The 13,398-nt window shown below is 37.3% G+C and overlaps 1 pseudogene; it reads right to left on the bottom strand.

The window, feature by feature from the left end:
* Positions 1–2,826: 2,826 nt before the first annotated feature.
* On the bottom strand, positions 2,827–3,549 carry LOC110571548 (annotated as a pseudogene).
* Positions 3,550–13,398: the final 9,849 nt, after the last annotated feature.

Here is a 13,398-nt window from a genome sequence, read left to right on the forward strand (position 1 = left end):
ATGGTGTTAGAGAATGGTCGAGTTTCATTCTTCTGTATATAGCTCTCTAATTTTCCCAGCACCATTTATGGAAGAGACTGTCTTTTTCCATTGCATATTTTTTCCTGCTTTGTGAATACAGCATCTTTTCCTGATTAAAAGTCTTCAGAGTATAGGGATAGAGGGAACATTCCTAAATTTCATAAAATCCACCTATGAAAAACCCACAGTGAATATCATCCTCAATGGGGAAAAGCTGAGAGCCTTTCCCTTAAGATTAAGAACTTGTCAAGGATGCCCACTCTCGCCACTCTTGTTCAACATAGTACTAGAAGTCCTAGCAACAGCAATCAGACAACAAAAAGAATTAAAATGTATTCAAATTGGCAAAGAAGAAGTCAAACTCTCTCTTTTCACAGATTACATGATACTTTATGTAGAAAATCAAAAAGACTCCACCCCCAAATTACTATAACTCATACAGCTATTCAGTAATGTGGCAAGATACAAAATCAATGCACAGAAATCAGTTGCTTTCTTATACACTAACAATGCAACTGTAGAAAGAGAAATTAGAGAAACTATTCCATGTACAATAGCACCAAAAACCATAAGATACCTTGAAATAAACTTAACCAAAGAGGTAAAGGATCTATACTCTAGGAACTACAGAACACTCATGAAGGAAATTGAAGAAGACACAAAAAGATGGAAAAACTTTCCATGCTCATGGATCGGAAGAATAAACATTGTTAAAATGTCTATGCTACCCAGAGCAATCTACACCTTCAATGCCATCCTGATCAATATTCCAATGACATTTTTCAAAATGCGGGAACAAATAACCCTAAAGTTTGTATGGAATCAGAAAAGTCTCTGAATCATTAAGGAAATGTTGAAAAAGAAATACAAAGCTGGGGGCACCACGTTGCCTGATTTCAAGCTTTATTACAAAGCCGTGATCATCAAGACAGCATGGTACTGGCACAAAAACAGACATATAGACCAATGGAACAGAATAGAGAGCCCAGATGTGGACCCTAAACTCTATGGCCCATTATTTCTTTATTCTTTATTTATCTCCGCTATAATCTTTCTTACTACCTTTATTTTGCTGCTCTGCATTTAGTTTTTTCTTTACTAGTTTCTTTATGTGGGATGGTAACTTGTTGATTTGATATCATTTTTCTCTTTTAATATAGGCATTTTCAGCTATAAATTCACCTTTGACCATTGATCTAACTGCATTCCAAAAGGTTGGTGTGTTGTAGCTTTGTTATCACTTCTCAAAGTATTTTCTATTTTTCCTTGTGATTTCCTCTTGGACACACTGGTTATTTGAACTATGTTTTTTAATTTCCCATATTTGTGCAGTGCTCAAATTCTTTTATTATTAATTTATTATATCATTTCAGTGTGATTCGACAATGCTCTTATAATTTCAATAATTTTAATTTTATTGAGGATATTTGTATGATCCCTCATATTATATATCATTAATAATGTTCCATGTGTGTTTGGAAATATTTTGTATTTATACTCTCTTGAATATTGTATAGATGTGTATTAGTTCTAGCTGACATATAGTATTCATCAAATCTTGAATTTCCTTATAAATCTCTGATTATTGTATCCATTATTGAAAGTGAGATATATGTCTTCAACTCCTAATGGTGAATTGTCTATTTCTTTCTTCAATCTGTCCAGTTTTTGCTTCCTGCAGTTTGAGACTCTGTTGTTATTCAGAACATAGGTGTTATATCTTTCTGATGAAACTTTCTTATTTGTACAGCATGTCTTTTACTATATATAATAACATTTTTTTGTCTTAAAGCTTATTTTATTTTAGTATAGCCACTCCAGCTTTCTGTTTGTGTGGTATAACTTTTCCCATCCTCTTACTTTCAACTATATGTGTCTTTGAATCTGAACTGTGCCTTGTAAACAGCAAATAGTTTTGTGGTGTTTTAAAAATCCATTCTACCATTCTCTGCTTTTAAATTAGTGTGTTGAATTCATTAAAATTTCATGTAATTACTGACAATATTGGATTTATATCTGTCATTCTACTATTTATGTTCTATATGTCTTATTTCTTTTTTGTTCTTCTATTTTTCTGTTGTTGCCTTCTTTTTGTATTAAATGAGTATTTTCGAGTGTACCATTTTATTTGTAATTAATTAATTAAATTCTATTTATTTATTATAAAAAAGATAGCATATTTATTTGGAAAACAATTGTTTCAAAATTATTTTCCAAATTCAGAATCTACAGGCCATGGTACAAATGAGTATAAATCATCATGAATTGTTCACTTATTAAATAAAATTTTAAATTAATTGATTATGTAGAATAGTGTTTTTCCACATTTCCATGATGAAAATCACTTGGGAGTGCTGGAGATTAATTCTGCTAATTAATACAGTGGCTTGTTATGGGCCACTAATGTGGAAATTTTATTTTTACAAATACCTTCAGATGATTATCATGATGAAGGAAATTTTGGAAATATGATTTTCAACCTTCTTTGCAGATTTTATGTTTTGAATTACTGATCCCAGAATGACCCACTGCAAAGTCCTATCCAGCCCAGTTTTAGGAAAGGTAAGTAAGTTCTGAACATTTGTTTTGATAAAGTCTCCTCTTTGGAAGCTTCACAAAAACTTTAATTTGGTTGTTTCCTAAAAAGCATTCATTCTTCTTTCCATTTCTGGCCCATCTTTTCTAGAACATGTTTTCCCTACAGGGTCCATCTTTCCTAAGTCATAACAATCCAGTTAAGTCATATTTAAAAATTAGTTTCTTAGTAAAGAATTGTCATATTTAATAACCTTTGCTTGCTTCTGTCTAGCTCCCTTCTTTCCTGTAACTTAAGAAGTTAGGGTGCTTTGTATAGACCCAATATTCTGGCCTTTCCACCTTTTAAGGATTTCTCTTGTACTGATGACCCCATGTATGTCAGCCTGGATCTCATCGTTTTCTCTAATGGTTCCAACTCCCTTTGTCATCCCAGTCAAGATGATATCTCCTTCCAAGGTCATTATCTTAGAGACATAGCTGATAATGTGGGGAATGGAAAAGTTCATGGAAGATGTCTCACCCTCCTGCCTGAGTTCACCTTTGAACTTGAGTCAGAGCTTCAGGTTGTGAGGTTCAGGGATCTTCTCTTTGGGGATGAACATACTGACAAGGTAGGGGGCCATGAAGCTCTTGGCCAGAGTCCAGGGCAGCCCCTTCTTCTTGCACTTCTTTCCCTTCATGTCTCTGGTGGTCATGTCCAGGCACAGGGCATAGCCTGGCACATAGTCCATGGCTGAGGCCTCTGGGATGGTGTGACAGCACCTGCACATCACCATGCCCAGCTCCAGCTGTGGTGCAGGTTGCAACTATGGGCTGGCATGAGGATGGCAAGCCCTTGGGGGCATAAGTGGTGGACCATCTCTGGAAGAACACCTGCTTGCTCAGTACTGAACTCTGCATCTCCCTGGTATGATCTGCCTAGTTCCTGTCCATGCACATGATGTTCTTCCCCAACTCCCGGAAGTAGGACAGCAACCTGGAAGCTGCCATGTCTGGGCAGGTTGACTCTGGAGTCATCTAGTGTACCATTTTATTATTTTATTATATAGATTTATTTCATTTATTTAGTGAGAGAGAGCATGTGCACGGAAGGAGGGGCAGAGGGAGGGGGAGAGAGAGAATCTCAAGCAGACTCTCCACAGAGCATATAGCCAACATAAGGCTCTATCACACCACCCTGAGATCATGACCTTAGACGAAATCAAGAATCAGGTGCTCAACCAAATGAACCACCCAGGCGCACCTAGTGTACCATTTTAAAACTATATTTTTGGTTACTTTCTTAGTGGTTGCCCTGGTTAACTTCTTCACTTAAAACAATCTAGTTTTATTAAACTAATTTTATTTTGATATTATATTAAAAAAAACTTCCCTCCAATATACCTCCATTCCCTCTATCCTTCTTATATGCTGTTATTATCATGCAAATTAAGCTTTTAAACAGCCATCAACACATCTTTTGTCTATTATTTAATGCTAATGTCTTTTTAAAAACATAGAAGGATGAAGTTACAAATAAAAATTATTTTATACTCTTTTATTTGTCTATGTAGTCACCTTTACTAGTGCCCTTTATTTTTTCATATAGATTTGAGTTTTTGTCTACTATCCTGTCCTTTCTGCCTGAAAGAGTATCTTTAGTAATTCTCATATATCTTCTAGTAACATTTTTCTATGTTCTGGTTTATCTGAAAATGACTTGATTTCTATTTTATTTTAAAATATTTGAAACTATAAATTTCCTGCTAAGCACTGCTTTAGCTGTATCCTATATGTTTTGGTATGTTGTGTTTTCTATTTCATGTATCTAAAAGTATTTCCTAAATTCCTTTGTGATTTCTTCTGAGGGCACTTGGTCATTTAGAAGAGTATTGTTTAATTTCATTATGTAGGGCCTAATTGAAGCAGAGTAAAGCAGCATGGGTGCCATCCTTGTTCTGGGCCTAGCACACATATTGATGTAGCTGGTCCCATTGAGTTGGCTGGAGGTCATGTGCCACTGTTAACACTAACTCAACTCTACTGCTCAGTTTTCTGAATCCCCTAAGCAGTTGTTACCACTTTCCAATCTTTTGTTTGTGCAGAAAATGCCTTTCTTCTTTTTTCTCAAATGTCAACTCACTTTGCATCTTTTTTTTTTCTTTTTTCTTTCCCTGGGGGAAAGAGGAGAGATAAAGGCATTTTCCTTCTGTCTGATGCAGTCTGCCTATTAGCAGACAGCTAAGACTTTGGACATGCCAGGGCTTAAGGAATTTCCAAGTCTCTGGAAATAAAGCTTTAGAGAATAAAAGTTGAAAGCACAACCAGAAATTATTTAAACTGGGGTATCACAGTAGTACCACCTCTTGGAAACTCTGAGAGGAGATTCAGACATGTTCATTCTCCATTACATTCATCCTGTCATTCAACAACTCAAGAAATCCAGAGACTCCTTATTTATGCATCGAGTCCAGGCTCCTTTACTCAGCTTTCAAGGCTAATAACTCTCCTTTTCTCATTGACTCCTATTTCCTAGTCTTTTGCAAATCAGATATTCCCAGAAGTATGATCATGATCACTGTTCCTACACTGGATTGGAATTCAGAAAATCTGGGTTATGATGTTCTGATACTGGTGTTGTCATCATAGGATATGGGATTGAGAAAACAGTGTGTTGAGTACACCTACTATATGTCAGAAACAGGTGCTTACCCTTTCCATGGATGCTTCATAATTAAGTGGTACAGCAACTCTTTGAGTAAAACATTGTTTTTTGGGTTTTTTTTTTTTACTTAGAGATGAGGAAATTGACACCAAGAACAAGGAAGGATTTGGCTTTGGTCATTCAGGGATACTTTGGCAGAGAAAAGCTCTTTCTAATATAATATCCTTCCTCTCCTCTAAAAGAAAATAGAAGAGAAAAAATTGGTGAACTATTTAAATTAATAAAGACCAAATGTAAATGAGCTTAAACTTCAGCAAGAGAAATTAAGTTTCACTTAAATAAGAACTTCCTGAGAGTAAGGGCTCTTGGACCCTGGAATCATCTGACAAGAGTCTTGTACTACCTCTTCCCTCAACAAATGAAAAAACCATCTAGAATCCCCACCTACATTTAATAGCCTCCTCAAACCATATTAGCCATTTGGTACACTTTTCCCCTAATTTTCAAGGAGTCAAGAGGAAGGACAAAATATCTTGAAGTGACTTCCCCCACAATGACTGTTTGGTTGCAGCAAGCACGTGGGCCAAATGTTAGGCTAATGAAAGTGACAAAGCTACCCTTGAGCTGGGCTTAGAAGGAGGGTGATGAGACACCTACATTTATTGCATAGATTGTATTAAGCCACATGCAATGGGATCTGGGGAGGCCAAAACAACAGGTAAAGAAGACATCATTTATAATAATTGTGTGTTTAGGGTTCCCCCCATATTTATTTCATATGTGGAATTTAAGAAACAAAACAAATGAGCAAAGGAAAGGAAAAAGAGAGAGAGGCAAACCAAGAAACAGACTCTTAATTGCAGAGAACAAACTGATGGTTACCAGAGGGGAGGTGAATTGGGGGTTGGGTTAAATAGGTGACAGGGATTAAGGAATGCACTTGTTGTGATGAGCATGGGGGTATTGTATGGAAGTGTTGAATCACTATACTGTACACCTATATTGTAGCTAACTGGAATTCAGATAAAAACTTGAAAAAAAAAACCCACTAAAAAAAACACCACCACCACCAACAACGACAACAACAAAAACAAAAACCCAAAAAGCATATGAAGCATAAAATTGGTGAATGAAATTCTTCAATTTTCATTATGACTATTTTGGAGATTTTTGTTTTGTTTTGTTAATAGAAAGTGTCAGATTATTTTTATTTTTTTTCCTGGAGTATCTGTTTGCTAATGTCTTAGTCTGACTTTGGTCTACTTACTTGATTTATTTCTTAAATTCTACATAGAGAGAGAGAGAGAGCACATGAGCGAGGGAAGGAGCAGAAGGGGAGGGAGAGGGTGGGTAAAGAATCTCAAGCAGACTCAGCACTGAGAGTAGAGCCTGACACAGGGCATGATCCCACAGCCCTGATATCAAGGCCTGAGCTGAAACCAAGAGTCCAACACTTGACCAACTGAGCCACCCAGGTGCCCTGACTATTCAATTTCTTAAAGAGGATACTAGTTGTTGATGTCCTAGCCTTAAAGCATAGGAGATATTGTTTCTAACAATGCCTGAACTTCAAGCTGTCAGATTGAGTCTTCTCTAGCAAAGTTCATAAACCATGGGACTCAGAGATGAGGTATTACTTGATATTTTAAAATGTGCATTCTGTTCAGACCTTTTACTTTTTTATTCAAATATAATTAACATACAGTGTTATATTAGTTTAGGGTGCACAATATAATGATTCAACGATTCTATACATTCTCAGTACTCATCATGATAAGTGCACGCCCTAATCTTCATCACCTATTTCACCCATTCCCCCACCCACCTCCTCTCTGGAAACCACCAATTTGTTCTCTAAGAGTCTGTCAGAGAAAGACAAATACCATATGATTTCACTCATATATAGAATTTAAGAAATAAATCAAATTATCATAAGTTTAAAAAAAAAGAGGCAAACCAAGAAACAGACTCAACTATAAAGAACAAACTGATTTTTACCAAAAGGGGGTTGGTGGGGGGATGGATTAAATAGATGATGGGGATTTAAGAGTGAACCTGTGATGAGGACTGGGCATTGTATGGAAGTGGTTAAATCACTAAATTGTACACCTGAAACTAATATTACACTGTATGTTAACTAACTGGAATTTAAATAAAAACTTTAAAAAAAGAGTTTATTTTTTGTTTGCTTTTTTTTCTTTGTTCATTTGTTTTGTTTCTTAAATTCTACACTTGAGTAAAATCACATGGTATCTGTTTTTCTCTGAGTGACTTATTTCACTTAGCATTATACCCTCTAGATCCATCCAGGTTGTTGCACTTATTTGTATTTTGATCTGAAGTGCTGGCTGGAGCTTATACTCTTTTCATGGTAGAACCAGAACAAATAATTTCCTTCTTTCTCTTCTCACTAGTAGCTTATTCCAAGGAGTTACTCTGCTTCCATCTCTTTTGCAGGCCTTGCCACCTAATAAGGTCACATTTATTTGCTGTGTGACTTTGGGTGAGTCACTCCACATCTCTGAGTTCCAGTTTCTGTATCTGTAAAATTGAGACAATGAACAGTGGTGTGTACTCTTCCCAGATGAAATAATTGGTGAGAATGTTCTTTGGAAACTAAAAAAACATGCCACATATGGAAGAGGTTGACATCTATGTTCAAGGCACAGAAAGATGAGATTCTTTCCAGGAAGTGGATTTTCTTCAGAAAACTTTCCTCAGCTTCTACCTGCTTTCCCCATGAGAAGCTTTGGGCTCAGGCCTAGCTGTTCTCAGAAGGAAACCCACCTGACCCTAGTTCTTAATATATGTGGTAAAAATCATCTATGTTTGGTCATCAGAAACATTTCTGACTTCCTACCTGGCTCAGGCCCTAGCTTTAGCCCAGCCCCAAAGTGAATAAGTTTAAGTAGATGAGTGACCAAGGAACTGTGGTGATTTTATGGTTGGATACTGAGCCTAGAGAAAAGACAAGACTGACTTCCTCTGACCTGGCAAAAGAGAAAGAAGATAGAAAGGGCTCCATGGAAGTATTGAGTGTGCAAGCCTTTGAAGATAGCCATCTTCTGAGTGAAGATAAAAAATAAAAACTGGGGCGCCTGGGTGGCTCAGTCGTTAAGCGTCTGCCTTCGGCTCAGGTCATGGTCCCAGGGTCTTGGGATCGAGCCCCGCATCAGGCTCCCTGCTCCGTGGGAAGCCTGCTTCTCCCTCTCCCACTCCCGCTGCTTGTGTTCCCTCTCTCGCTGTATCTCTCTCTGTCAAATAAATAAAATCTTAAAAATAAATAAATAAATAAAAAAATAAAAACAGAATAAGGTGGTAAAAATAAGGTCCAGTGGCAGAGGAGGCTCCCTTTTGGATATTAAGGGAAAGGACAGAGATAAATGGGGGATGAGACCTAGAACAAGGGCATGACTGAAAAAGACTGAGCAGGTTTTATGACTTCCATAAGAATGTGATGTGATGGTTCAATATGGCAATGTGGCTGGCACCTGTCTGCCGAGAAAAGAGGAAGAAATATTCCCTTGAGAAATAGTTGGAAAAGTGAGTTTTTTTTTTTTAACCTGGAGACCAGAAAATAGAGGGTTTGGCCAGTGAAGACAGAGTAGACAAATAGTTGTATTACTTGTTTTTCCAAAGTCAGAGCTAGCACCCGTGGTGGGAGCTACACACAGAGGTGGATTTCAACTCAAAATAAGAAATTTCTGACAATCAGAGTTATCTAGACATAGAATGGACTTCTCAAAAAATAATGAGTTTACAGATACTGGAAATGAACACCCAGAAGCTAGAAGGCATTTAGGCAAATATTCTCAAAAGGAGATTGGGACCTACGAAGAGTTGGGTAAGAGGAGAATGGTATTTACTTTTAGGCCCGAGATGAATATATATGATTCTAAGAGAAAATCAGTTTGGAACACTGAGTTCTTAGCTACATTATGACCTCTGTCCATATCACTTTTCCTATTTTTTTTTTCTCTTAGAAAATGTGGTTTCCTGTCAACATATCTCCTACAGAGATAGCTGAAAAAACTTTGATTTTTGTATTCACATTCACCTAAAATAATTCATACCTTAAAGATCCCTCTGGAGAACTTAGCCTTAAGGAAAAATATTTCAGGAAATCCCAAAATTTTGCAAGTGCAACTGTAGGTTGCTGCCACTGAGCAAGTTGTCCTGTGACTGGAGGCATCCTCCTGTACCCCAAAGGAGAGAATGCCTGGCTATGAGCCAGCCCTCATTCTTCTGCAGTAATTGGCATGAGACATAGGGAGTGGGTTGCCCCTGATTTATCAGAAAATCCCCAGAACAAAAAGGTCATTTACATTCTTGTTCAGGATACTCTTGGTGGCTCTTAAAAGAGACTTGGAGGTAGGTGGAACATACAATGCCAAATACTCCTGAAAACCAGGGGAATCTTTCTGCCATTCTCTTCCTTTCTTTTAGCCCATGGTCCCTTGCCATAAATAAGCAGGCAGAAAGTGGGAGCCTTATAAATAAAGCCAAACTTAAGTGAAAAAATCAAAAGGCTACAGTCAGCTTCTTTCTTCAAGGTAATGGGTGGCCACTATGGAAGGTGGAAGATTGCCATGGCAACACACTGAGAGACAAAATATGACAGTAGGGGTTACATGTAAAGCTACTTCCTGACTCCCACAATGGAGATTGGGAAGAAGTAAAATGGGAAAATTCCTGAAGGATTAGGAGAATTTCTCAGATAAAAGAGGTTACACTGGGTAGCAAGCTACAAACAGGACTCAGTGCTCACATCCTGGATATGGTACTCACATTGTACACAAAGCATCAGTACCTCCTATTATATACAGAGCATAAACATTGCATTACATGGATGTGGCTTTTTCTAAGGAACAGAACATACCCCTCCAATTACCTCTTTATCTCTATGGAGCTTCTAAGAAGAGATATGGTAGTGACTAAGCCTGAAACACATTTTTCTGCCTATAGGCAAGTGATAAGATCAAGGAACAGGGCAAAATAATTCCAGATATTTCCATCCACAGTTCTCTTATGTTTCCTTAGCAGAGATAAGAATAGGTCATAAGTCAAATGAAAAAAAAAAAACAACTATAGGTTCTCTTATTTGATCCCTTGTAAAAGAATCTATTTTTTTCATAAATATTACCTAGGTCTTCAAAATATTTAAGATGGAAGAATCTACACTTGCCTTTATAAATCATTCTGTAGCATAACTAAACTATTTCATCTTAATGTTTACTACCAATCATTGGCTTACTATGACTATGAAAAAATAATGTAGAGAGATTTCAAAATTAACCCAGAGAGGAAAAATATTCTTTTTTTTTTTATTAAAACAAACAAGTGCTGTGTATTTATTTTTTCTATTTTGTTTCATTAATTACTTTTTAAAAATATGTTAAGTTAACCAACATATAGTACATCATTAGTTTTTTTATTATGTTCTGTTAGTCACCATACAGTACATAATTAGTTTTTGATATAGTGTTCAACGATTCATTAGTTGTGTACAACATCCAGTGCTCATCACAACACATGCCCTCCTTAATACCCATCACCCAGCTACATCATCCCCTCACCCCCCTCCTTTCTGTAACCCTCAGTTTGTTTCTTGGAGTCCAGAGTCTCTCATGGTTTGTCTCCCTCTCTGATTTCTTCCCATTCGGTTTTCCCTCCCTTCCCCTATGGTCCTCCACACTATTCCCTATGTTCCACATATGAGTAAAACCATATGATAATTGTCTTTCTCTGCTTGACTTATTTCACTTACCATAATCACCTCCAGTTCTATCCATGTTGATGCAAATGGTAGGTATTCATCCTTTCTGATGGTTGAGTAATATCCCATTCTATATATAAACCACATCTTCTTTATCCATTCTTCTGTTGAAAGACATCTCGGCTGCTTTCACAGTTTGGCCATTGTGAACAATTCTGCTATGAACATTGGGGTGCAGGTGCCCCTTCTTTTCACTATGTCTGTATCTTTGGTGTAAATACCTAGTAGTACAATTACTAGGTCATAGGAGAACTCTATTTTTAACTTTTTGAGGAACCTCCATACTGTTTTCCAGAGTGGCTATACCAGCTTGGATTCCCAACAACAGTGTAGGAGGGTTCTCCTTTCTCCACATTGTCTCCAACATTTGTTATTTCCTGTGCTGTTAATTTTAGCCATTCTGACTGGTGTAAGGTGATATCTCATTTGGTTTTGATTTGTATTTCCCTGATGGCTAATGATGATGAACATTTTTTTTTTTTCCTGTGTCTGTTGACCATTTGTATGTCCTCTTTGGAGAAGTGTCTGTTCACGTCTTCTGCCCATTTCTTGACTTGATAATTTGTTTTTTGGGTGTTGAGTTTGATAACTTCTTTATAGCTCTTGGATACCAGCCCTTTATCCATAATGTCATTTGCAAATATCTTCTCCCATTCCGTGGGGTGCCTCTTAGTTTTGTTGACTGTTTCCTTTGCTTTGTAGAAGTTTTTATCTTGAAGAAGTCCCAATAATTCATTTTTGCTTTAGTTTCCCTTGCCTTTAGAGACGTGCCTTGAAAGAAGTTGCTGTGGCCAATGTGAAAGAGGTTATTGCCTATGTCTCCTCTAGGATGTTGATAGATTCCTGTCTCACATTGAGGTCTTTCATCCATTTTGAGTTTATCTTTTTGTATGGTGTAAGGGAATGGTCCAGTTTCATTCTTCTATATGTACCTGTCCAGTTTTCCCAGCACCACTTATTGAGGAGACTGTCTTTTTTCCATTGGATATTCTTTCCTGATTTGTCAAAGATTAGTTGACCATAGAGTTGAGGGTCCATTTCTGGGTTTTCTATTCTGTTCCATTGATATATGTGTCTGTTTTTGTGCCAGTACCATGCTGTCTTGGCGATCACAACTTTGTAATAGAGCTTGAAGTCAGGAACTGTGATGCCCTCAGCTCCTGTTTTCTTTTTCAACAATCCCCTGGTGATTCAGAGTCTTTTCTGGTTCCATACAAATTTTAGGATTGTTTCTTACAGCCCTGTGAAAAATGTCAGTGCTATTTTGAAAGGGATTGCATTGAAAGTGTAAATTGTTCTTGGCAGCATAGACATTGTAACAATGTTTGTTCTTCCAATCCATGAACATGGACTGGTTTTCCATCTCTGTGCCTTCCTCCATGGCTTTCATAAGTGTTTTGTAGTTTTTGGAGTATAGATCCTTTACCTCTTTGGTTAGGCTTATTCCTAGGTATCTTATGGGTTTTTGAGCTATTGTAAAAGGAATTGATTCCTTAATTTCTTTCTTTAGTTACACTGTTAGTGTATAGAAATGCAACTGATTTCTGTGCATTGATTTTTGTATCCTGCCACGTTGCTGAATTGCTGTATGAGTCTAGTAATTTTGGGGTGAAGTCTTGGGTTTTCCACATGAAATATCATGTCATTTGCAAATAGAGTTTGACATCTTCTTTGCCAATTCGAATGCCTTATTAAAAGATTTTATTTATTTATTCGACAGAGAGTGAGAGAGGGAACACAAGCAGGGGGAGTGGGAGAGGGAGAAGCAGGCTTCCCGTTGAGCAGGAAGCCCGATATGGGGCTCAATCCCAGGACCTGGGATTATGACCTTAGCTGAAGGCTGATGCTTAATGACTGAGCCACCCAGGCACCCTTTGAATGCCTTTTATTTCTTTTTGTTGTCGGATAGCTGAGGCTGGGATTCCAGTACTATGTTGAACAATAATGAAGAGAGTGGGCATCCCTGTTGTGTTCCTGAACTTAGGGAAAAAACTCAGTTTTTCCCCTCTGAGAATGACATTCTCTTTGGACTTTTGATAGATGTCCTTTATGATATTGTGGTATGTTCCCTCTATCCCTATACTTTGAAGAGTTTTAATCAAGAAAAGATGCTCTATTTTGTCAAATGCTTTTTCTGCATCATTTGAGAGGATCATATGGTTCTTGTCTCTTCTTTTGTTAATATGCTCTATTATGTTGATTGATTTCCAAATGTTTAAACACCCTTGCATCCCAGGAATAAATCTGACCTGGTCATGGGGAATAATCCTTTTAATGTACTATTGGATCCTATTGGCTAGGATCTTGTTGAATATTTTGGCGTCCATGTTCATCAAGGATATTGGTCTGTAATTCTCCATTCTGATGGAGCCTTTTCTGGTTTTGGGATCAGGATAATGCCAGCCTCATGGAACAAGTT

The sequence above is a fragment of the Neomonachus schauinslandi genome, chromosome X (assembly GCF_002201575.2).
Source record: "Neomonachus schauinslandi chromosome X, ASM220157v2, whole genome shotgun sequence".
NCBI classification, from domain to species: domain Eukaryota; kingdom Metazoa; phylum Chordata; class Mammalia; order Carnivora; family Phocidae; genus Neomonachus; species Neomonachus schauinslandi.